The sequence below is a fragment of the Cyrtonyx montezumae genome, unplaced genomic scaffold (assembly GCF_038088225.1).
Source record: "Cyrtonyx montezumae isolate F1298 unplaced genomic scaffold, pur_monq_1.0 scaffold_3, whole genome shotgun sequence".
Taxonomy (NCBI): Eukaryota; Metazoa; Chordata; class Aves; order Galliformes; family Odontophoridae; genus Cyrtonyx; species Cyrtonyx montezumae.
The window spans coordinates 103,201,740-103,227,964 of record NW_027072034.1 but is presented as its reverse complement, the minus strand read 5'-3'; the positions used below and the strand labels follow the sequence as shown (position 1 = coordinate 103,227,964).

Sequence of the window (26,225 nt, the reverse complement as noted above, 5' to 3'; positions counted from 1 at the left end):
TGAGGGATATTTCTCCCTGCTAAGACAGGTCTCGTAAAGACATGATCCAATTTTTATTTGAGTTGACCACCACATTGGAACTCTCCACAGTCCATTTGAAAATTCATAGGTAACATGTATATATTATATATAATTTTTGAAACTTATTCTCAAGCTCCTGTATCAAAAGGAAAAGCGTGGCTGCATATTTTTTGTCACTTACAGGACTGTTTAACCAACGTATCAAAATGTATAACAATAATTTCCCTAACTACAGCTTTGCCATAATTGAAGTCTCATTTCAGTGGTTTGAAACATAGCACAAGTAAGTTAATTTTCACCTCAAAGACACGTTTAACTCATTGAAATGAGTGATCAAATCCACTGGAAAAACATACCACAAATTATTTAGTACCTTTTGTGAGCATTCTGAGACATTGAAAGCTACAAAGTTTGTCAGCGCTGCATAAGTATTCTGGATATTTCTTCTGCAGAGAGCATGTTAACTTATTAAATTACCAAGTAACACAAGCACACACTTAATAATTAAATAAAAAACCTTCTGTGCTTGCTTAACAACAAAAACCACACTTCATGTGAGAAGTAGATTGTGTTTTTGCAACAGAGTAATTTTAACACGAAGGTATAGACTTTGCTGAACTTTCTTAGCAAATGGCTGCAAGGACTGTTCACAGTGAATCACTGAAGCAGTTCAGTACGGGGTAGAGTGAGTTTGCCAAGTAGCTTGGCTGTCAGAACACCTAGACCAGGTGGGAAGGAATTGAGACTAGCTAAGGTAGGGAGGAAGAGTCAATTATATACTGTTCTCCTGTTCCCTTTGACAAATAGGGGACTGCAGGTAGAAATGGGAAACAACAGCTGGTCCTACCATGCATTGTTCTCTTGTTCTCCATTGCAAGATGAAAGAACAGGTAGGTGATATATGGTGTATGGAAAAATACTTTAGCAAAGACATCAGGAAGATTGTGAGCCTGATATGCTCAACCAAAAAGTGCCAGGAGAGGTATCACCTGCATCGAGTGAGGGTATTTAATGGAGTGGATTTTAGTGCTAAGGTGCACAATTCCTCCCTTGCCTCAGGAGGTGTGCGCCCATTATTGCAATGATGAATAACTTTTGCTGCTTTGCAAAGATCATCGCCTGACAAGAAATAATCATTGATTCTGGGCATTTCTTACATTCATAGGCACATGCATGTATGGTAGGTTGAAATCTAATTATTGGCAATCACTGCGTTTCAGTCAGCAAGTGGCACAAGTGAGTGTAAGGTACAGTACACATCAGTTTCAATTTGACTGATCATGTGTCACAGGTGCAAGAGGAAAAGATAGCCCTGCACTGTGCCCTTCCCTCCACAGTGCTCCATTATCACCTATGTAGTCCACGCTCAAGCTACGCGCACTCAACTCAGGACACATCACTAATATCACTTAACAGTGTTAAAAATTGACAATCTGAGGCCACATTACTAGTTATCCAGGACTGCATGCAGCCCACAGGTTACACATGCCTCCTCTACAGCTTCTCACAAACCCTCACAGTTGGTCTTAATAATGCATGAGAAAATGAACAATGCTCCAGGAATTAAGACATCTGAATAGCACCCATTTCTTCTCAGGTTTCTGCCTCCTTTACTTCTATTTTGAGGTCTTCAATCTTCCCTCTTGGTTCCTTTTAAAATAGAGGGCAGAGAATATTAATCTCCCTCTTCTACTCACATATTAACTACTAGTCATCAACAGAGAGAAGAGGGATTCCACATGAAACCAATAGGTCAAGCAGGTCAACTACTGCATTGATTGAGTCCAAGAGAGGCCAACTTCACCAAGAGAGTTCCACATCAGCAGATACACTGTCTTTGTTTGCAAGAAACTAAGCATGCTCCTCACCATCTATGGGACCACTTCCCCTGTTTGCAGTCTCTAACCAAAAGCAGGATGCGGGTAGTGGCTCACAAGACTGCAGCAAGCAGTTCATCTGGGTGCTCTACTGGAGGAGATTAAGCTGGCACAACAGTCCCCATTTGATTTCTTTTCCTCGTGGAAAAAGGTAGATGTAAAAGCAATAGTTTAAATCTTAGAAAGCGAAACAAAAATATTTCAGATGGAAGATGTTTGCAGAAACTATTTAAGGCAAACAATTTGCTGGCTTTTTAAAAGCCACTGTTTGAAGGACTGCCTCCAACAGATAGGAGTATTTTATAAATCCAAAAGAACTGCAAATGAAGTATGCTAAGAAAGTGGAGAAGAGTGGAAAGGCATCTATGCATTAGGTAGTAAAACAAGCCAAAATAAAAGCCTACGATCCTGGCAGAACTAGAGAAAGTTCTAGCTACCATCAAGCAAGAAAGCAAAACACTTCATAGTATTCTTAACATGAAGTACATGGTGATCTTTTCCTGCTGTAACATCAGATCAAATACTACTTTCTGGAAATATACATACATACATACATATACATATATATACACACACTTTTAGGTTTGCTGTTCAAGCTTGAACATTCTACCTGCAAAAACTCCTTTACTTCCTGCCCTTTAACTCTGAAGTACCACAACTTGCTTCAGTGAGCTGCCTGAATACAATGAGTTAACAGCTCCTGATAAATAGCTTTAGGATCAACTTTGCACATTTTTTAGGCTTTGTTTTGTTACTCAGATGAATGCCTAAACTAGCAGGAGTATTAAGAGTGAAGGATTTGATTTTGTGGACAGTAACCTAGAAGTGATCATTAACGAATCATTGCTTCCTCTGCCAGGAATGACTATCCAAATGTTTTAACCCACCGGCCGGATAAGTCAAGAGCATCAGGTGATAAGAGATAAAGAAGCACTTGTTACTTGCAACAACTTTTATTCTTCCCACAGTTCTGAGATGTGAGAGCTAAAAAATATTTACCAGGAGGCACCAGGAGTTGGGTTTGTTTTCTTTTACTTTTCAGTCTTCCCAGGAGGCTAGTTAAGAGCAGGAAAAAGCCCAGCATTACCACAGAACTCCTAGAAAGAGGCAGCTGCATAACAACTTCAAGGAAAAACGATCCCCAGCATTCCTAGGGGCTTCAGAAACTCACACTCTAGTTGATGCCTTCAGCTTTCACCAATATCTAGAGGCTTCCAGCATACATAGGAACCTCAGTTAGTGCTGTACGGGTACTGGCCTTTTCTCCACATTCCCACTTGCTCTCGCAGATGAAGTATGTTACAGAACAACCCGAGTTGGAAGAGACTCACAGGACCATCGAGCCCGACTCCACACAGCACCATGCAAAATCCAAACGCTGTGTACGAGAGCAGTGTCCAGAGACCCCTTGAATTCCGGCACGTGGGGCCGTGCCCACCGCCCTGTGGTGCAGACCCTGTCCCTAACCCCCAGCTGCCCCTCCCCGTATCTCCCTCCCACCTCCCTGTCTGGCACACGCCGCAGAGCAAGCCGTAAAACAAACTTCAGCCCGCGGTGCTGATGGAGGAGGGCCTCGCAGGAGGCGAAGGGCAAAGCATTGTTCTCTCTCATCCCGTAGCCAGACGCCGCACCAATTAATTCTAGGCGGCCCTGCGAGACGAGTGCCGAGCTCCTCGGGCCGCCCCGCTCCCAGCCCGGGCCGCCGCGCTCCCCGGCCCCGCGCGGCCCCACGAAGGAAGGCCCGTCCTCACCGCTGCCGCCCGTCCTCACCGAACCCGGCACCGTCCGGCGTCGCTCCGTGCGGAGGCACAAGCGCAGGCGGAGGCCGCTGGGCCCCCAGGCCTCGGCGGACGGAACGAGGCCTCCGCAGCCAGCAGGCAGAGCCGCGGCAGGAGCCAGAGACCGCCCCGGGGCGGGACCGCGCCGGAGCAGGAGGAGGAGAGGCCGCTCACTGGCTGTGGTCTGCTCAGTGGCCGCCTGGGGCCGCTGTGCTGCAGCCGCCGGCTCCGCGGCTCTCGGCCTCTGTCGCCCTGGCCCCGCTCGGGGTCGCCGTGTGCTGAAGTGCTCATTTAGTTAGGAAAGGTAAACGTCCAAAACGGGACAGAGAGCAACTCGATCCTTTATTCGAACCGCGCGCTGGGGATAACCCTGTGGGGTCTTTCAAATTATTGGAGGGCACGGCGAGAGATGAACCGTGCCTCACAATGGCCTTAGGTATTCAGCATACTAGACAGCTGATTGCACGAGCTACCAAAACCAAAATAAGTTGGAGCAAGGAAAATTATACAGCAGGAACAAGATGGGCCAGTGTTTATGATGAGCAAGAGCACCTGCATTTCTGTGATCAAAAGTTTCATAAGAGACCACTGAATTGAGGGTAAGAGACCTCCAAATTGAAGATGCACAACCTCGAACTCAGATTCAGTAAGAAAGCATATTGAAAAAAAGAAAATGAACAGAGACAGAATTCCTGGAAAGGGGGTGGACATCTTGAGATAAAGTATGACTGTATTCATAGGTTCATAAGGTTGGAAAGGACCTACAAGATCATCTAGTCCAACCATCCTCCTATCACTATCCCTACCCAACTACTAAATCAAATCCCTTAGCACCTCATCATATTCAATACCTGGAGGATTGTGTATAGTTCTGGGCTCCCTGGTACAAACAAGAAAGGGATCTTCTGGAAATAGTCCAGTATAGGAACGCAAAGATGATAAAGGACGTGAAACACCTCTCTTATGAGGAGAGGCTGAGAGACCTGGGTCTGTTCAGCCTTGAAAAAAGAAGACTCAGAGGGGATCTGATCCACATCTATAAATCTAAGGAGTGGGAGGCAAAGGGATGAGGCCTGACTCTTCTCAGCAGTGTGTGGTGATAGCACGAGGAGAAATGGCCACAAACTGAAGCATAGGAAGTTTCACACAAATGTGAGTGGGAACTTCTTCACAGTGCAGTGACGGAGCAGTGGCACAGCTGCACAGAGAGGTGGTGGAGTCTCCTCTGGAGACGTTCAAGACCCGCCTGGACACCTACCTGTGCAACCTGGACTAGGGAGCTGCTTTGGCAGGGGAGTTGCACTCAATGATCTCTAGAGGTCCCTTCCAACTCCTACAGTTCTGTGATTCTGTTAGGCTTTGTGGAATTCTAATGAATACATAATACTTTTGGAAATATAAGCACGCACACAGAAGCAAAGGTAGAGAACTGCTTTGGGTGTGAAACCCATTCTCTCTCATGATATAATAAAAGACACCTGCTGACTGTTATCAATTACTGGGCATCTGGCTCTGTGAAACAACAGCCTCCTTTCATACCTACTTCCCAACCGCTTTCACCCTCCTCCTTTCAATGGAGGCCAAAGTATTCCAAGGTTGCAGACTTCCTATCAGCTACCACATGTTTCCGTTAGTATGTGTGTCCACACCGCCTCCCTGTATGATAATTAGTAATTAAATTAACGTGTAATTAACTCTAACTATGCCACCAAAGGCAGAGAAGTTAATATTTATGAGTCTATTAAGTCTGCGCACTCAAAGTTCAGAGGTTTGTGTTGTTAGTCAGCTCTTGTGGTTTCTTCTGGCTTCACATTCTGTTTGGCACAGATTAAGTTTTAGCAGCACACCCCTTAGCACATTACAACATTCTTGTTTGTAAAGGCACTATCTAACTATCTTATCAGAAGGACCCCACAGCAGTACTCAGGAATGCATTCAGGAATGCACTCAGGAAGGAAGAGGGAAGTTTCCCAACAGCTGGAGGCAAAAACAGGATGATCTGGAGGCCAAGCAAAGGTCTTGCTGAAACAGAAACTGAAACCAGACAAAACCGGTTGAGGCAGGCTGAAACAGGAACAAGTATAACCTGAAGTAACCTATGGTTCACTAAGGCCAAAATGCATATGTAATAACATGCCCAGAAGGAATAATGAGATGTAAATAGTATTATATATAATGAAGTAATGCCCCAGTACAGTACTTACACATCACAACATTGCCGTGATGTGTTTAGAAGGTCTAAGTCCATGTTTTAAAGAAGTGAAAAACCTATGCGGAATAAATCTCAACTTTTGTAAAGTGAGTAATTCTTACGAATGCAAAACTCATTACATAACCATACTGCCAAAGAAAGTGATTTCTATTAAGCTTTGCAATTTACTCCCAACATTCTCACCCACACAAGTACCCAAGAAGCCTGGTATGACATGTAGGATATGGGACTGACCTTTGAGACAGTGTGTGTCGGCTGTGAAATCATTTTTGTGCCCAATGATCCTTTTCAGTGCTGCGAACATAGGCACATATATATGTAGCCTTCAAGACACAATGGTTACTGTGATTGTCTGCCTCTGGGTGAGTCTTAGGCAACATCACTGAGTCACAGCAGTCCTTTTGTTATCTTCTGGCTCCAGGCCAGCTTGTTTATCCCCCCTCATCTTATCTTTTGATGGCTTCATTCTCTTTCTGTCTGGTTAATGGATTAAACCTGGAGTAGGTTGCACTAGGATCCAGGTGGACCTTGGGTAACAATGCATCGTTCCTATTTTATTCAAGCAATTTCAGAATTTCTCATGCAAATTTATATGGTGCCACATGGAAGAGGAAATCTAAGAATAATTGGAAGTAACAGAGTCAAGTAGGGGAAATGAGACCACTGTGCCTTGATAGGATAGTAGACAAACTGAAAGCACAATAACAATGTATTTAGCATTTCTTGTGATAAGACAAACCAAGCTGCTGATTTAGCACATTCAGAGGAATGTTGTTCTAGCATCTGGAAGACAACAGGGCAAGCAGTGTAACAATACTGCACTTGAGAAAGCTGCAAGATGAGGATGCAGTGGTTGATTATCTTTGATTATCTCTGGGCTGATTATACAAATGGTGATTCACCAGGGTCTATTAGCAATTAATCAAAGCAATCTGAGGAAGTGCAAGAAACCGCAGATCACAGAAACTAAAAAGCATAAAACCTCTCTTCAGAGTCTGAGGTGCACCTACCAACACAGAATCAGCTCTGAAATTTATATCTTCTGAAAATCAATTGCTACAGGGGTAAACATTTTTCTGCAGGCGACTTCAACATGCCTGTCAGATTTCATGACAGATGCAAAGGAAATGAGCAATTCAAACTTGTTTCTTTATTAAGACAAGTTCAGCATAATACTTCTTACCCTTGCACACATACATACAGACCCTTGCACACTTCACAACTACCTATTGCAACAGAGATCAGGAGTCTGTTGCAGCCATCAACCTGGTTTGTTGACTGTAGCTCCTCTTCACATACTGCTTTTCTTGATTTCCCAAGGCTTTATTGTTTCTTTGCCACTTACCGTTTAATCTTTCGGGCATCCTTGACCTTTGCCTTCTCCAGATTCCAAGATGCTAGAACTCAGTGCTATTTGTGTGCCACACCTACCCCCTTCTTCTGCTCTCAGGTGTGGCATCTCCTCAGTTAAAAGTTGAGTACCATGCAGAAACCAACTACAATTTGAAGGCAAATACAACCAAGCAATTACATCCATAACACAGCATTGGGCCAAAATTGCCCAAATAAGAGTGTTATTTAGAAACAGAAGTGAAATTAAGGTTAACAAGTTAGAAGCAATTCGGAGAAGTATTGCTTATTTGGGAGGAATCAGAGAAGCATAGAATCACAAAGGTTGGAAAAGACCATCCAGTCCAACCGTCCATCTATCACTAATATTTCCCACTAAACCATGTCCCTCAGTACTATATGTAAACTCTTCTTGAACGCCTCCTGCGTCAGTGACTCCACCACGTCCGTGGGCAGCCTGTTCCAGTGCCTGACCACTCTCAGAGAAGGTTCAACCTGAATCACCCATAGCACAACTAGAGTCTATTCCCTGTAGTTCTACTGTTAGTCACATGGGAGTCCAAACTCCAGCTCACCACAGTTTCCCTTCAGGTAGTTCTAGAAAATGATAAGGTCATACCTGAGCCTCCTCTTCTAAACAATCCCAGATCCCTCAGCTGCTCTCAATAAAGCTTGTGATTCAGACCCCTCACCAGCTTCATTGCCCTTCTCTGGACATGCTCCAATGTTCAAAGTGAATCCAGTCAATCTAGTCAGGGGAAAGGAAGTAGGTGTAGGCAGACTGTGAGAAGGTGCTTTCAGGGAAAGAAAAAAAATAGACAAATATGGCGTAACGTGGGCTAAGGAGAAGTCTGGGTTTTTCTTGTACTAGGAGCCCTGGTGCCTATTGTTGTTTGATAGTTCTCAGAGTGATGAAGTCAGATGTACTTATTATTTCTATGATCATCAAAAATGGGCAGTAAATCTCTTTTCACCAAAAGAAACAACGTTTCTCTTGTGATGGAAGTGTTGTCAAACTGCACCCATTTTTTTTTCTCATTGCTTAGACCTATGTCATGGCCCTGAGGGCATGCCAGACTGGACCATTCCTGCCGAGCTCCCCAAGGGCTCCCTTACCAGCCAGCAAACCAGGACCCCATTTGTGCCCCCAGTGCCATCAGCTCCTGACCCAGCAGTATCACAACAGGGCTCCACTGTACCAGGCCAATCCACAGATCAATGGCCTGGCCTTGGCCCATCCTTGTCCTGACAATTATATGTATGGCAATTCTGGGAACAGATGGAACTTGTCAGAAATTGTATGAATACTAATATGCTAAATGTATATAATGAGGGTGATTTAATTCTTGTATCCTATTTGTAGTTACAGGTGGACTTTCCTCTTTGTCCTTTGAATTGTCTTCTTTCATCAACAGTTTCATATACAAAGCTGCACTCCCACTTCTGCATAGACATATATTTTAAAAGGCAACTTTGTTTAAATTATTCCTACTCTTTCTACCTTCTACTTTATTTTTCTTGTATCTCAGATACTCAGGCATTTCAGTCCTTCCCATTTACTATTCACTATCTTCTGTAATGCTTCTGTAACAGCTGTTTTCACATACACTCTATGGGATCAGGGTGACTGAGAGTCAGTTGCAATATCTGCTTTTCCCTCAGACCTTGGAGGGTAGAGTTATGGCTACTTTACTCTTGAAGCAAAGGCCTCTATCTGTCAGTGACTTCTGGAGTTGTACATACGGCCTGCATTTCCAGTTACTGTGTAACATCTTGCAGTGTATGTTTATTTATTTCTCTGTCTTCTCTCTTTCCCAATTTTTTGATCTTTGTGTTTCTGTTGGTCACTGCGATTTGCTGTTGCTGATTGTACCACATCTCAGGCTGGCAACTTTTTTAAGAGGCACATTTACTACTCTTTCATTCATCTTCATAATTCTATTCCTCTGATGAGCTTTTATATACCTAATTCACAAATGGTTCCCAGAGCATCTCATCTATTTATCCATCTATTTACATAGATCTTTATTTGAAATAAGCTTCCTATCTTCTGACTCTCACCATTTTTTGGCTCAAGGAAATATCCAGAACCATATTCCCTCCTCACAGTAATCTCAATCTCAAACCACCCAGTGTTCTATTATCTCATAACCTCAAAGATCACTTACAGATCTGTGTGCTGGGATTACCTACTTGACATTTACAGAATGTCCTCATGCATGTTCAGGGCTGCTCATACAATGTACCAACTTCCACTTAATGTTGAACTTCCATTAGCGAACCAAATTTTTCTAATGCTAAAGTTGTGCAGTCATGCTTCAAACTTTCTGTATTCTCCCACATAGTGTATTCTTCGCCTCTCATTACTAAGGGCATGATATCGTATGCTGAAGAGAATCAAAGTTATGGAAAATATTAAGCTGTAATTATACAGATATCAAGAACAAGTAGATACAAAAATATTTCATGCATGTATAATTTTAACTTTGATAAATAAGGTGAGTTGTCAGGCATGCTAGAAGACAATACGTACTATCTAGTCAACAAGAGGACTGCTTTGGAATGTGGTGAAACTATTAGGACTCTACATTCAGGTGACACTATCAAGATACTATATCTTAAATTATGACAAACTACGTCGTTGTGCATGTATAGTTATGGAATTATTATTATATTCTGTACAGCCTCAGGGCTGGGATTTGCCAACTCTACCTATGTCTGGGCTTGTCTTGGTCTTTCTGTGGCTTTGCCTTAGCTTGTTTAGCTGTAACATCAGTTGCCTACCAATCAGATTATCATCAAATAATATTGCCTAACCTCTTTCAACAGTCATTAGTTTTGTGTGTGTGCTATACTCCTATAGTATTTTTACTGAATTTCTGTAACAATGGTCAGTAAAAATAGTTCACTACTCTGTTCAGACGGTGCTGTCTCTGACTGAGTAGTGTAGAGGAGTACACTCATGAGACTATAGCTGAGGCCTTGATAGAAGAGATGTCAGATGATACCAGATGCCCTGGGGTTATAAACAAATCCCCAGTGGTCAATTACTGGTCACTAAAGGAATGCAGCCTTGGGATCTGGGTAAAATCTGTTTTAAGGATAACGAAGACAACAAAGAGAACAAAGAGCAAGTATCCAGCATTACGTGAAATACACCATATACAGAGAACTTGGTTATAATTAGGAAAAGTGCAGTAACAAAGAGGAAGACATAGTTCATGTTAGAATAAGACGCACAAGAAAAACAAGAACAGACCCTAGATTATATATGAACAAGCCCTCACTATCAGCACCATCCTCCCAGTCAGAACCAAGGGGCACTAATGCATCGCGAGTACGAATTGTCACTGTCAACCTTATGAGCCAGAGGAGCAGAGGAAACATGACTAACAACAGGAAACAGACATGCACTAGGAACTTTTTTAACTGCTAATTGTTGTAACTTTTTTTTCTGTAATACTTATTGTGAACATTATTGTCCCGAAATCTGAGCAAAGAGCTGATATACTCAGAAGCAAGATATTTGTTTACCACATTGCTGTACAAAGATGGGTGCTATGCTGTTCATCCACAAAGCTAGCTTACCTTCTCTATAGTATGGAATTTCTTGTTTAGACAAAAAAATGCTAAATCATCTTAAGAGTAAATGTATTCACATGAATAATTCTTTACCTCCTTTTGAAGTGGTAGCCCTTTCAACTATCTGTTCTTTCTGTGATTATTGTTCAAGGTTAATGTCATTTTCAGCTGGTACATTCTATTCAACTCCTCTTCACACCAAGATAAGCTCAAGAAATATCTTCTTTCAATGGTCTGACCAATTTGTTTCCTTTCAGTGGTTATGTTGACCTGTTCCTTCTGGCAGTATTCCCCTCTTTTAAGACTTAAAGCTTGAAGTTTTCCTTCAAGTCTCACTTTGGTGCTTCTTTTCTAAGGACATGATGTCTCTCATTAACTCTCTTCTGTCCTTGTATCCTGACTCAGACGGTTTCTCTTTCCCTATCATTAAAACTTCTGCTGATTAATTCTTACAGTTTTGGACTATTTTGGTGCAATGCACTATACCACCTCCAACCATAAAATAAAGGCACATTAAGATGTAATCCCAATAGGAATTGACCTTATTAATCATTCTAACTATTCATCAAGTCAAGCAAATGTGTGTATTTTCCTCCCAAAGTGTAGTTTGCAACAAAACATTACCAAGTTTTATGTTGTTAACCTCTACACTTAAAGAAATCACAGCTTTCCCCCTTACACAAGTGATCATTGATCCCAAATAAATTTGAACTTCTGAAAACAAGATTAAAATTATAGGTGTTAATACCACTAATACAAAAAATAATGTCAACAGTCATTGATGATGGTCTAACTCAGCATTTGTACTTACTGAAGTCTGGCTGCAGTACATCTGTTCATTTTTTTCCTGGAGATTGGTATTCAGTTCCACTGTTCCTCTGGAGACACCTTCACTCTGCTGTTGTGAATGCAGGAGCTCACTGTCTCCGTTTTCAGTGCTGTGTATGTAGCCAAGACGCCAAGGGTCCTTTCCCCTTGGCACAGTAGGCTCATCTTTCCAGGGACAGAAGTACGGCATGTCACCAGGCTGAAAATCAAGCACTGGGGCTTCCCGTAGTAGGAAGAATTCACAGGTTGAGATGTCAGTGCAGAGAAGATAATACCTACAAAATGAACAATTATTCCCTTGACAACCCATCCCCTTTCGTATGTGTATGCTCACTTTTATGCTGCATCTTATTGATGGAGTAGATCTTCCCGTGCAGAATCTCAAAAGTGACTTAAACACTTCGGTTGATGTTCAGGGATTTAGACCCCTTTGTGCTCCAGATAGGTGGGAGCAGGCTCCTTTGTGTGCCAGATGGGAAAGAATGGACCCCTTTGGTGTAAACATTGTACAGACAAGATAAGCAAGCCTATGTGCCAAAGAGGTGCCAACATGCAATTTATGTGCCAGGAAAGCAGGATGTTTCACAACATCAGCTGCACTAATGGGTGCACCTTTCTTGTGGCAAGGGAGAAATTGCTTGCCTGGTCAGTGAAATCTATTCCATTATATACCTTTGTTCTGACACAGGTAATATCAATCCTGTTGCTCATTGGTTGAGCATCTCAGGCTCACAGTCTTCCCGATGCTGTTCCTACCGCACACTTCTATATAAGGTTCGTTATCAACCAGCTGTTTTTAAGTATATTTTGTACCTTTCCATAGAGATAGGAGTTATCACATTAATTCTCTCCTGTGCTAGGCTCTCCCTTCCCCGCATTTCTGCCTTATCTCAAGTTAGCCTCTGTTCTTCCCGGGTCAGAACACTCCAATCTCTGTTTTACTCTGTTCAGCATCATTCTTGTGAAAAAAAAAAAAAATATATATATATATATATATGTATGACATATTTGCCCTATCTTGTACTAGTCTCTGCCTCAGCAGGTTTTTGCGAAAAACAACTCATGTAACTTATCTCTCAAGATGGTTGTAAGTTCAGTGAGGGCCTACACCTTGGTACAGAAGATGCTGGAAGCTTCCTCTGCAAAAACACAATCTACCTCATGCAAATGTATAGAGTAAGTGTGCTGTTGTCCTTTGGTGTGCATGTTAGGAAGATAAATCCCTCATGCACTCAGTGCTGCAATAAAACAGTGTCAGCTTTCTAAGTTGTAACTTGGTTTGGAGAGTTTTCTTGGTTTCCTTGTTTTTCTATAGCAAAAGAACTTACTCTTTCCCTTGCCCATGGTGTCATCTTGACTCTCAGTAATGCAAGAGGCAAAACCGTCTCAAGTGGGTCTCCCAACACAATTTTGAAAGCTGACTTTCTAAAGTGTGATTTATCCTTTCATCCTTCCTGCTTGACTACAACCTCCAAGAATTACGTCAGACCCATGTAAACTGTAGGAACTTAGAAAACCTTTAAACCATTTCCAAGTAAAAATAGGGTCCATTATCTGAAGACAACCCTTCAGGAATTCCAAACCTGGGAATTTACTACTTTGACTACTTTCCTAGCCATATTGTTTTGACAAGGGAAAGCATCAAGTCATTCAGAAAAAGTATCTACTAAAACAAAATTTATGTTGCCTGCTTTTTGGCAAATTTTGCCATTATTCCCCAGGAGTTGCTCCTCTCCTTACTTAGAATCATAGAGTTACTCAGGTTAGAGAAGACCTTCAAGACAATTAAGCCCAACCACAAATCATCAAATCCTTCTGCAGGCAGTTTTCTCTCTCTTTTTGGGTTGTTCACGCTGCATGTTCTACCATCTCATTAGTACTATATCTGTGTTCACTTGCATCCTTGGCCCTGTCACTTTAAACTGCTTATCATAGCATCTGCTCTCATGTTAATCTCTTCATGTATGTTCCTTAGAAGGGCCTCCAGCATTTTAGCAGTAATGAGGAACTGCTGATCCATAGTTATGCACCATCTCTCCTTTCCTGAGACCATCTTTTAATTCCATAAGGAGGAGATGATGTTCTTCCCTTCCCCATGAGGGATAGATACTCATTCTTCCACAGCTTTGTCTCACTCTTTTCCTCTAATTCAAATATATCTTTCCGGCATTGCCCTGTTGAGTCGCTCATGGCTTGACACCAGAGAGGTACTGGATCAGCCCCTGAGAAACAGACTGATGCGTGCTGGAGCCTTATCCTGTCCGCACCTCAGTGATTGGAGATGACAAGACCAGCCATCTTTATGGCTATCCCTTTATGGTCTCCAGGATGTCCCAAAATCTGTGTTCTTTATCCTAATGTGCATATAACAGTGTGCAGGCACAAGCTGTTGGTGGTTTTCTCCCAAGATCGCTCCTAGCAATCCCCTACAGGAGTCAGCATCACAAGCAAAGATTTTAGTAGTAGTTTTTTAGTAGTTTTTTGTGCTGTTGCTTTTTTCTATTTGATATTCATGATGTTACAACTGTATTTCCAGTTGTCTTACATCAGTCTGTGCTAACTCAGCTTTACTTCAGATGATTTTGAATTTGCTCTGCTTGATAAATTCTAACATCCTGCCAGTTTCTGTTCATGTTTCTTGCTTTGTGTCTCCTATGACTCTTAACTCCACTAAAGACTTAGCATATGCCTAAGTCTCCAACACAGGCCAATGCCTTAGCATAGAATGGTAATAGGTGTCATCACCACTCTCCTACGTGCCCCACAAAATTTAAAGCTTTTTTCTACCAACTGTTGCAGTTGTAGAAAATATTTTGCTGATACACAGGATTTTCACAAATGTTATTTCTAGTGGGCAGCTTGGAAGACTACAGTAAGAGGAATTATTGATCTATCACATTCATGTGTTTGCCTCTGTACCATCAATATTATGAGGCTGTAGCTTAATCCTGGCAGATATACAATAATCAGTATGCATTTAATCATTGTGTAATTTATCAATGTCTCTTTAATCATAAATAACTGTGTAGTGTATTGTTCTGTCCACTTGTAATATTGTGTGACTTTGATCACTGTCTGCATATGAACATATGTTGTGAGCAAAGCTTTACAGGGGAATGGGTGAATACAGAGTTGGTTGGATCTATGCAATGTTGTGCCCTCACCAGAGATCCATCCAATGCTGCATCATCTCAGGGTTCCCAACAGCAGAAAGAATGCAAGATTCTAACTTTGTCATCGCTGTTTCTGACATATTAATAAAATAACTATTTTCATTTACTGTGTGTGCACCTTTCATACTGGAATCGAAAAAGAACCTATATTTCCTGCTGCAAAGCTGTGGTTAGCCCCTTAAAATAAACTGCTATAAATGTAAAAAAAGTTGACGTGAAACTAGCATGGGTTTGGCCTGAAGTTAAAGTGACAGTACCCCACCAGAGAAAACTACTGTGTTAGCTAAGTATAAGGAAGCAAAACATTTAATGTTTATGTTGTAATGCACTAACATTAAAGAAGGAAATTAAGAAATAAAAGAATGAGAAAAACTGTTTATTAAGAAACCATCTTTCCGTCCAGAGATACCAGTGCCTGATCAATTATTCATTTGGTTTGGGTGCAAATGGGATCACACATTTCTATGGTCCATGTGCTCCTTCCAGAAGTCACAACAAGTCTCCTTGATTCAGCACTGTCTGATATTCCTTTATCAGCCTGTTCTTGAATTATCTTTATCACAGGAGATGGATGTCTCACCACAAAACTTATATTTTATTTATTTCTAAACATGTTTGTCATCAACCAGCAGCTACACAGTCACGGGTCTGCACAGAGATGTCTTTTTCTTTATTTGGTGATTTTGAGTGGGTTTCTCAAGACCCTCAGAGGTGAAGTAAGCAGTCTTCCTCTTCATGACTGCAAATTTCCCTCCTCTTGTTTTTTTCCAGGTTGGTAGTTTCAGAGTAATACACTAGAGAGAACATTGAGTAGGGAGAATTAACCAGTTTTCTGATGGGTTTATCACACTTCAAGGTACTTCTGGATTTGATAGTGACTGTAATCTTTTGCCTTTTCATCCAGCTTTCCCTTGATAATTGTTGACTTGCTTCTCTTTGTCTCTCTCCCAGCCTTCTGTGGCTCCAGTTCTGCTCTTTATCTTCTAAACATTGTCACTTCCTGCTTTCAGTAAGTCCTTTATTATCCCAGTCTGCCCATTGGTGTCTCCTAATCTTGACAGCAATCAAGATAACAATTGCAGTTTGTGTGATCATCATTCACCCCTCTCTTAACCCTGCTGGTAGCTGCAGTGCTTTTATCAAAAACATCAGCAACAGATCCAACCACTGTATAGGAACTGCTGGGTTTGTTTGCTTGTTGGTTTTTGTTTCATTTTGGATCTAAATTGGCAGTTGTTGTGTGTAGCTCATACTATTTTTCTTTTCCAGTGTAGGGAAAACATTTCATTTCACAATGAAGAGATAATAGCAGAAAGATTTTCTTTTACTCCCCCACTTTGGATTGTCTGCCAAGTAATGTGGCAGCTAGTGAAACAAAACTCACTGCAAGACTTATTAAACTTTGTAAATAAGCTGTCTTTTCTCTTCATGTTTTCACACATGAAAATATCAGAATGTCTGTGTAGTTCTGGCAGGATGACATGCAGGAGAAGATGAATCCTCTCTACATGACCCAAGATTAGCAAATGCAAACTGACTTTAGATAAGAGGCTCTATATAGCATTCTGGAGTCAACAGTTATTGTGATCTCTTGCCTTGGCGTCTTGTCCTACTCCACCCAAGTCTCAGGGCATCCTTTAGCTTTCCCTATCTGTTTATCTTCTGGCTCCAGGCCAGTTCGTTTATCTTCCCTCACCTTATCTTACAGTGTTATTCTCTTGTGATGTAGTTACTGAATGAATCCATGCTAAGGTTGCACTGGGATCTGCACTGACGACTTTGAGTAACAATATGTGCCATAATTTCAGTTGTTCCAATACTTGTAATCAAACAAACAGAAACATACAGCTTCTGTAGTGTTTGCCTTATATGATTGTTTTGTATACACAAGTTCTAAATAAGTTTGAAGTTCGTTTGAAAGATCAGATTTCAAAATGCTTGTTTTTTTGTGCTATTATATATAAAGTAAGGTAACTTGCTAACTTTATTTATCTATTCCAATGTCAAACAATTTCTAGCTGGACTGACTATGAAAAAAACCTCTCAATTTATGGATTCTGATGTTTTTGGTCTATTAAGCCTCCCAGTTATTCTGTATCTTTGTAGTAAGAATGCTTTCATATTAGGCAAATATACTGCCATAAAACTTGCTAAGGTTTTTGGAATAATCATGGACCACAATGAGGTTTGAACCACAATGGGTAAAGGGGGTGAGGTCTGGAAGAGTGAGACCTACCCAGATCTCAACAGCTATTTGTTTGTGAAGCCACACAGAGGTGGTGAAGTTGTATAAGTTGGAGCCAAGCTGCTCATCACTTTGAATTTTAGGCTTGCTTTTCTCTAAGAACATACAGTTCATCTTTTGGGATTGGGCCTTTATTTGGTAGTGTAAAGTACATCAGCTACCTGAGTAAGTGAAAAATCATCTGTCTTTTGTTGTGTTGTGTTGCCCAGTAGGTCCTTCAGAGTTACTCAGGCCTGGGCTACTTGTCTTGGATAGATCATTCTTTTGCCTTGTCTTAAACACTCTGGAGCGGACATAGTGAATATATCTATTTTCTTACAGAAGAGCAGCTTCAATCTCTGCTGTTCTCCATTGGTGAGGACATGCTTGGATTTCCGAAAGACAGTGAAAGAGTTCCTCTAGATAAAGGAGGTGGTAGTAGTTTCTTTTCCTGATGTCACTATTAACAGCTGTGTTCATCAGTCCTCTACAGCTTTGTGATCATTCCCCAAATCTTCCCTTCTACTTGGAAGACATGCACACGTGCTTCCTTCCCATGAGAAGAAAGATAAGCAAGCCCATCTCTGGAAAGCTCTGCTAATCTACCAATGACTGTGAGGCCATAATGAATTTGATGGTGATTCCCAGCCCCTCTTCTCTGTCACCCAGCAGCTGCCTGGGCACAGACTCTGCATAAACTTTAGAAACCCCATCAAGGCCTTTCTCAAGGTTAAGCCTTAACACATCAGGAAAAAAAAAGGGGGGTTATTGCCATGCTGAAGCCACTGTGATTTCTCCTTGCTCCAGGCCCTGAGCCTGTCCTGTCACAAAGTAACAGTGTCTTTGAGAATTGTCCCTGGAAAACTGTTACAGAATTTAACAAAAACAGTATGCCCTGAGCATGAAAACTCAGGAGTGGGAGAAAGTCTCAAGGTCATGAGCAAGGTAGTGGGCACTTTTTCCTGTTTTCCAATGAAATGAACATTCTCTTCTCAGTATCTTGATAGTGAAATGCTACACTGTCCTTCTGTCAAATATTTAAATGCCATTGCATTATACCTGTGCACACATCCAACTCTACTGCAATGTTTTCTGCTGGGATCCTCACAGATAAAAAGTATTGGAGACAGCACTGCAGCCAGAAATATACCTGTGCACACAGTGTGCCTGAAACCTTTTCAAGCATGCAGAAACTGGGAAAGCAGCTAGAGGCCAGGGCAGAAACAGCATATGGAGAGAATACATAGCCTTTCCCTTCCCCCGAAGGGAATACACTTCTGAATAGTAACAAAAACCTTCAATGTCTCCGAGAACGTGCTGATTAAATGTGTCCATTTAAGAAAAATAATGGTATATTCTGTATGTTGCTGTCAAAAGACAATTACAAGGGCTGCCCCAGGTATAACAGAAATTCCCTGACAGAAGAAGATCAGATTGAAACCAATCAACCTCAGGTCATTTTTTGTTTGAACACCAGATTGCATTTTCAGGTAAATAAATATCAGAAAATTCACCGTTATTTGGAAATTCCTCCTCAGGCACCTGACAGTCACTGCAAAGACAAACTCTACTTTCTACTCTACCACAGTCAGCGTGCTGCATTTTACTTTTGAAAGATGCCCTTTTTCTCTTTGTCACCCCTGAGAATAGTTTTGCCTATCTCCCAAAGTTCACATTTCTTTAATAATGAGTAGTTGGCCACTGCTGACAGGTTCTAGGACTATCCTATGTGCTTCTTCCAAGGACCTGCTGCCCCATCTATATATTCCCCCACACCACACCTTCGAGCTAACGTTGTAAATAGTTCATTGCACTCAGCATAAATGCTTGTTACTAGCATCTGTTTAAAAATTGTGGTTAAAGTGCACAATCATAAAGCTAAGCAAAAAAATTGTCCTAAAATAAATTGTGCAGTGAATAATTGGTCATTAGAAAAATGCTATTACATCTTGAACTCTCATCAGATCACAGCCCGTACAGGTAAAGCTTTACAAGTCACGAGACCTACACTGTTATCTTAACATCAAGTATGTCTCCTGTAACTTGGTAAGGAATCACCATGTTTACTGGGCTACAAATACAGATATTTATACATCACATAAGCTACTATGACTTCTGCTGATAGAAAATCAGAATGACAGCAACAGAAACTGATGGAGTTAACCTGACAAAGGAATATTTAATTTAAAGTTACAAGCACTGCTTCTGTTGTCCATAAATTCATTACCCAGTGTGCTATGACCCAATTCCCACATGCTCAGGAGAAATACTGCTTTATATTCAGGCCTTGGTGCCAGTGGAAGTTTTCATAAGAAGTCAAGCAAACCAGCGCAAGTTTCTTCACCATATTTACAGAGCCTATATAATGTATGTACTCTGCCTATCTAATACAGAATAAACACTACTAGCTACATATTCATAAGTTTAAACAAGCATGGTATTCCGTCCACTTCTGGCTACTTTCTCTGTCCATCTGTTCTTGCGAGGAGTTGCTTGGTCTCATACAATTCTCGGTGGCTGTTTTGAGTGGAGTACTCTTACTTTTTTTTATCTACATATGGTCTCATGTCACCTAAGGATAAGCTGGACTGTTTTCCTCTTGTCAGCTTCCCCCTATCCTTTGTAAGGAGGTAACTATCCTTGAGTAATCAGATAATATAAATTGTCAATATATCCATGCTTTACTACAAGCAGTACTCAAGCAAAGGATTCTACGTTCATGTTGATTAAACATAGACAGGCAGTACTCCCTTCTTACCAAAGGGAAGACCATTAGAAACATTTTGACTGTTTCCATTGCATTTCCCCCTTTGAAAGTTTCAAGTGTCTTATTCAGTACATATTTTCTCTCCCATACCTGGTATCGCTTCCATCTTGGTGCCTAGTCTTCATTCCATTTCTGTGAACAATATTCCCATCTCAAAGGTTCTTTGTATGTCTGCATCCTAAAGAATCTGGAACATTCAAAGTGCTATAGCTCAAGAAAATAGTATCAGTTCCCAAAAATATTTCATCACATATATGCAATTCTGAAAACCCCCTGGAAAAGCAACTGAAGATTCTGGAAGCTAGTCGCAGGACAAATCACTGGGGTACACCACTCATGACCAGCCTCCACTTGGACAGAATCATTGACACCCTCTAGCTGTGATCTTATAATCAATTCTTTATTCACCAAAGACTCCAGCCTTCATATTGCTCCAACTTAGAGATAAGGATGAGACACAGGGCTGTGTTAAATGCACTGCACAAAGCCCAGATAGGTGACATACTGCTCTTCCTTTGTCCACTGAAGCCGTCACTGCATCACAGAAGGTCACCAGACCAGTTAGACAAGATCTGCCCTTGCTGAAGAGTGCTGTCTGTCTCACATCACCTCCTCATCTTGTTTGTGCCTTAACACCTCTTCCAGGAGCCACTGCTCCATGATCTGCTGCTGCAGAAGTGAGACTCACTGGCCTGGTAGTTCTCCAAGTCTTCCTTTCTCCCTTCCTTAAAAATGGGAGTGATGTTTCCCTTTCTCCAGACCTCAGGGATTTAGTGTGACAGCTGTAACTTTTTAAATATGCTGGGAAATGGCTTGGCAATCACATTAGCCAGTTCCTTCAGGATCCCAGGTCGCAGGTCCTTGGGGCCCAGGCACTTGTACACATTCAGTCTCATGTAGCTGTTTCTAATTTGCTCTCCTAAGTCCCACCTAGAGGTTCAAGGACAGGGGGGACACAGAAAGCCTGAGTGCCATATAAGACTGAGGCAAAGAACTCACTGAGTACCTCCATGAAGCCAGTTCTCCCTTCCCATCTATCAGAGGGAGTATACTCTCCTTTGCCTATCTGTTCTGACCATGTACCTTCTTGTTATTTTTCACATATCTCACCAAGTTAATTTCCACCTGCACCTTGGCTTTCCTGATCACATCCCTGCATTCTTCCCAGGCCATGTGTCCCTTCTTCCAGGGCCCATGCATTTCCTTCTTCTCCCTCATGTTGACTGGTAGGCCCCTGATCAGCCATGCTGGCTTCCTACCTCTCTTCTGCCTGATTTCTTATTCTGAGGGATGGAGAACTCCTGAGCTCTCAGAAAGGTGCCCTTAAGGAGCTGCCAGCTCTGTTCTGCTCCTATGTTCCTAAGGAGACTTTTCCAGGGAATCTCATTGACTAATTCCTTAGACATAATTTTGTTCTGCTAACGTTTAGGATCCTGATTCTGCTCTTTGCTAAGCTCATATTCCTTGATACTGTGAACTCAAACACAGCCCAGACTGCTCTCATCTTAACCTCTTTTACATTTATCTGGGACAAATCTGAGGTCTTCCTCTGCTGCCTCCTCCTAAAGCAACAGTGTTCTTCAGCCCTTCTCTGTCATGCAGAAGTGGTGTCCCCTCCTGACGACATCAAATATAGTTTAAAGCTCTGGTGATTAGACCAATCCAACTCAATAGATTTCCAATGGCTCTTTTCAAATGGGATCAAAATACACCTGCCTTCCCTGGGGTAAGCTTTACAAATAGGCTGAAAATACTTAAAACATCAAGAGGTGTTGGTTGAGATTTTGTCTTTATTAGCAAGCAAGTCAATGCAACAAGAACAGAACAATATGGTAGTTTTGTGGTTCTGCAACTTCCCACTCCTTTACGGTCCAGGAGGTTTGCTTCAAACTGGACCTGACAGTGATGCCCTTCCTCAATGTGCAAGTTCCAGAACTTCTGAAAAAGAAACTGCAAAGTTATCACACAAACTTGTACCAACTAGATTGCTGCAAGTAATTGCCAATTGCAGTTTTAAGTGTATTTTAAAATACATGCATATATGTATACATAGAGGGAAAGTTTCTCCATTACTGTGTGTAATATATGACCCCAAGAAACATGGGAGCTTTAAACACTGAGGCAGAAAATTGCAGTAGTCAGCTAAACTGGAGAAATGTAAAAATCATGATATGGTGAAAGGGCACTGGGAAAAAAAAAAATCACAGGAGTTGGTTGAACAGGAGAAATGTAAAAACATGATATAGTGAAAGAACACAAGACAGATCAAGGGCTCTGGGCAGACATAAGACAGACCAAGTACTCCAAATAAAGATAAGATGTTATGAAGCAAGCTGAAACCCAGAAACTGATCAGAGGGGAGCTCCTCCCAAAGAAGTTTAAGGTAGACAGCGAGGAAGACGACAAGCCTTCATCCAACAACCACCAGGAGAAGCCCCCTTGCCCAACAGATGGGGCAAGCACGAGGAGGAGGGACAGTATGCAAAGGAGTTCTTGGAAATTTGTGGAATGTGTATGGATTTGGTTTTTATACGTTATGAGCTTCTGCTTGTCGGTGTGCAAGTTTGGTGGAGCTATCCCCCTTGCACCCAACACCAAACATACCTGCTTTATAATCTAACTTTGGGTTATAGAGTTTGATTCCATAAATCAACATATAGAGGACAAAGACTGTAACAGAGCCATCCTGAACCACACTTGAAAAAACATCACAGATGCCACCTATCCTGAAAGACTCTTCAGTCTGCATTTGAAGAAAACAATGTTATTCTTAGGAAGAATGTACAAGGTCTGTCATCTGCCTTAATGGGTGGGCTACAGATAAGCTACATACCAAGTTAAAGAAAACACCAGTTTCTCTGAGAAAAGAAAATCATCAGTTTTCACAACTGAGCTGGAATCACCTCTACACTACTGGTAGGAGACTGAGACCACCACCACTTGGTTTTGGCTTCTTCAGAACTGGGCACATGGAAATGCAGATCCAAATAAGTGCTGCTGTAAATAGAAATCTTCTGCTGTTGTTTGAAGAAAATTGCGTAAGTAGTGTTCAGTCTAGCATGTGTTGTGTGTGCTTGGTCAGCCTGGGTGCAAAACAGAGGCAGCTCCTTTCTATCTACCCTCTCCTGTATTGTATTTTTTTTTTTTTTTGTGTGTTTGACTAAATACACGCAGTTGTCCATTTCTAATGTGCATCTGTTTTCTTGGGATATTGACTAGAATTTTTAAACAAAAAGTGATATTTCTGAGGGCATAGCATGTATCCCATCACCATACCCCTACCTTTGAGAAGGGATGACATTAGTTTTAGTTTCTCTCTTAACATTCTGCATCTTCAGCACCATGCCTTTAACCCTTTGGAGACAAGCTCAATCTCTGTTGTTATTCCAGATTAAGAAGCTACATAAAGTCATAGCAGAGTTTTGAATTTCCACATGAAACATTTAATGACACTCCAAGCACAGACATTAAAACCAGCACATGAACAAAGACCACCCAGACAAGCTGCACACACCCATATTTAACATTATCCTCCAACAGCAGATAACAGACCACTTTCCAACAACATTTCACCTCTGTACCCACCATCCTTCACCCAAAGAACTGGCTAGTGATATGTTACCATCTCCAGAGTCAATAGCACTCCAGATTTCCACCTTTTGGAAATGACTGGAAAACTGTGCCATGTTTCCATGTCCAGACTTGTAGCTGACATTTCTTTATTGTCTCACTCCATCTATGTCTTTTGGGCATGGGCATGCTCCTTCTCTACATAAGAAGAATTTTGGTAAGGTCAGAGTCAACATGTGTGCTCAGTCCAAACACTCATGTTGTCACTTCAATTTGATTGCTCACCACTGCTATACATTTTTATATTGTGTCTTCCACCCTTGTGTTTCACTCTTTACCAACAATAACATGTTTATCTTGTTTCATCTTTATCATTTTTCCACCCAAAACAGCTTTATATCTTGGAGCCCCTCACTGTCATCTCAGAAGATTTCATTCCCATTCAAGCTCCTCACATCAATCAAAAGTGGGCCTTTTTTGTCTCAGAAGTTTTCTGTCTCAAAAGCGGGCCTTTCTAGGTAAATAGGAAACAATCCTGACCCTTGTAATTCCCATTTGCTCTGCAGTTGTATAAGCCATCAGCTGGACACTCTCTCACCTCAACTCAAGCAGGTGGTGCACTAAATACCACCATCTATAAGTAGCCCCTCCCTCCATGCTATCTTCCACTTTTTGTTCTCAATGTGGACATACTGCAGAGTCCTAAACTTTTTACAACTCTCTGAGCAACTACTGACATCTTTCCCACAAGAACTGCTACAGTGCAACTTTCCATTTCTCTCCTTTTGGACAGGGAAAGCTGAAAAATATGAAAGTATGAAACAAATCCCCTCAGATCACATTTCCTTTTTATTCAGAAGACAGACACTTTAAAAGGTGTCTCTATTCAGTCAACATATTTCTGGATCTGCAAGTCTGCGCTAGAAGACCTACCTTGCCGTAGGATCCCCCGCTGAGCCAGGACGAATTAATGGAACAAACCCCAGGGAATGTTTGTGGAAAAAGGGGAAAGAAAACACACCTGGATTATCAATGGCTCAGGTAAAAGGCAAAGGAATGTGTGTAGGAAGTATACCCGAAGAGAAAAAACACCTCTGCCAAGTAAAAATGTCCATCTCAGACCCGAAAAAGCCAGCCAAATGGCTCATTCCTGCAGTCAACACAAAATGGATTTGTAATAACCTGGGGGTTACTCCATGCCTGGCGATTGATAATTTTAACGAGACATCAGAATATTGCATACAAGTTTTAATTCTTCCCCGAATATCATATCATCCTAAGGATTATGTATATGAGCATCAGATTACCCCGGAATACCATCTAATAAAAAGAGAACCATTTACCGCACTGACAGTAGCAGTGCTACTAGGTGTTGGGGGAGCAGGGATGGGAACTGGGGTAGCATCTCTAGTAAACCAACAACAGGGATTCAGGGACTTGAGACTCTCAGTAGACGAGGATCTAAGCCGAATTGAGAAGGCAATAGATGGATTAGTGAAATCAGTCAGGTCTTTATCAGAGGTAGTACTCCAAAGTCGTAGAGGACTGGATCTTCTATTCTTACAACAAGGGGGACTGTGTGTAGCTCTAAGGGAAGAGTGTTGTATTTATGCAGATCATACTGGGATAGTAATTGACACCATGACAGAGTTACGAAAACAACTAGAACAGAGAAAAAGGGAACGAGAAGAGCAACAAAGTTGGTATGAATCTTGGTTCACTCGTTCCCCATGGATGACAACCCTTTTGTCCACTATAGCAGGCCCTTTGATACTACTGATCTTAGTGTTAACCTTTGGGCCCTGTATTTTCAATAAACTAATCTCTATAGTGAAAGGGAGATTGGAGGCTGTCCATTTGATGCTCATGAGGGCCAAATATGAGTCCCTCCACGAAACAGGGACAGAGGATTATCTGGAGCTTAATGAAAGAGGGGTACTGAGATACCACGAACAAAAATAGTAATAAAAGAAAAAGGAGGGAATTGTGAGAAAGTAATCTTTTTGTTCGCTGTAAGAAGGAAGGGACCTGTAAATAAGTAACCATGATTTGTGATTTAGCATGTAATGCAGATGAACGTTCCGCTTAAGCAATCAAGAAAGCCACAAAAGATAGCCATTACTATAAGAAAGCTTAGCTTGCGAAAACACAAAACTTGCGCAAACCGGGAGCTAGCCTAAACACGTTCAAGGACTAGTGATTGTGCAGTGAGATTTGTTCGTATAAATAACATACCATAAAAGGAAAAACCACCAGAAAGGGTCAAGAAGGAGATATGGAGGAATACTACTTACTGGCAGAAGAAGGCCCCCTAGCAACAACTGGATCATGCGCAGAGTACACCGCAATGAGGAAGCGAAAAGGACACGTATACGGAAGACGGACTGTATAAAAGGATCGGGTATTGGTTCAACTGTTGCGACAGTCAGTGGAACGCAGAGTCCCCTGTCGCCCAGCGCTGCATTGCCTCTTTGCTCTCTGATTAATAAAATTCAATAGTTGACTCTTTAATTCTTAGTCCGTCGAATCTATCTATAACATTCTGATAGAAGACCTGAAGTTGGAAGATAGCGTGCTTGGTGAATGGCTCAAATTCAGACAGTTCTTGTGCCACCCCAGGAGCTGTTCTGCGTCATGGGTACAAAATGACTGTGAAAAACTTAGGATGGTAAAACTATGCCATACGTACATGCGTATTCTGCACAGATACAGCAAACAGCTTTGAGCTGTGCATTACATCAGTACTTTATACATATTTATTGAACAAGACAGATTAGATTATTCTCTTCTCAGTGGGGTAAGAGACATTCTGAATAATGTCTCAGACAAAGTTGGGGAGATCC

General features: G+C 41.6%; 1 protein-coding gene across 2 annotated transcripts in view; it reads right to left on the bottom strand.

Annotated features, from left to right (window-relative positions):
* Window positions 1-3,773, bottom strand: part of RESF1 (retroelement silencing factor 1) — a 307,071-nt gene extending 303,298 nt beyond the window's left edge. Inside the window, exon 1 of one of the 2 annotated variants that reach the window (XM_065742637.1) lies at window positions 3,650-3,773. The gene's annotated coding sequence lies outside the window, so the exon portion shown is untranslated. The remainder of the gene's footprint in view (window positions 1-3,649) is intronic. The other variant, XM_065742635.1, reaches the window with a different exon arrangement.
* Between the last annotated feature and the right edge of the window lie 22,452 nt (window positions 3,774-26,225).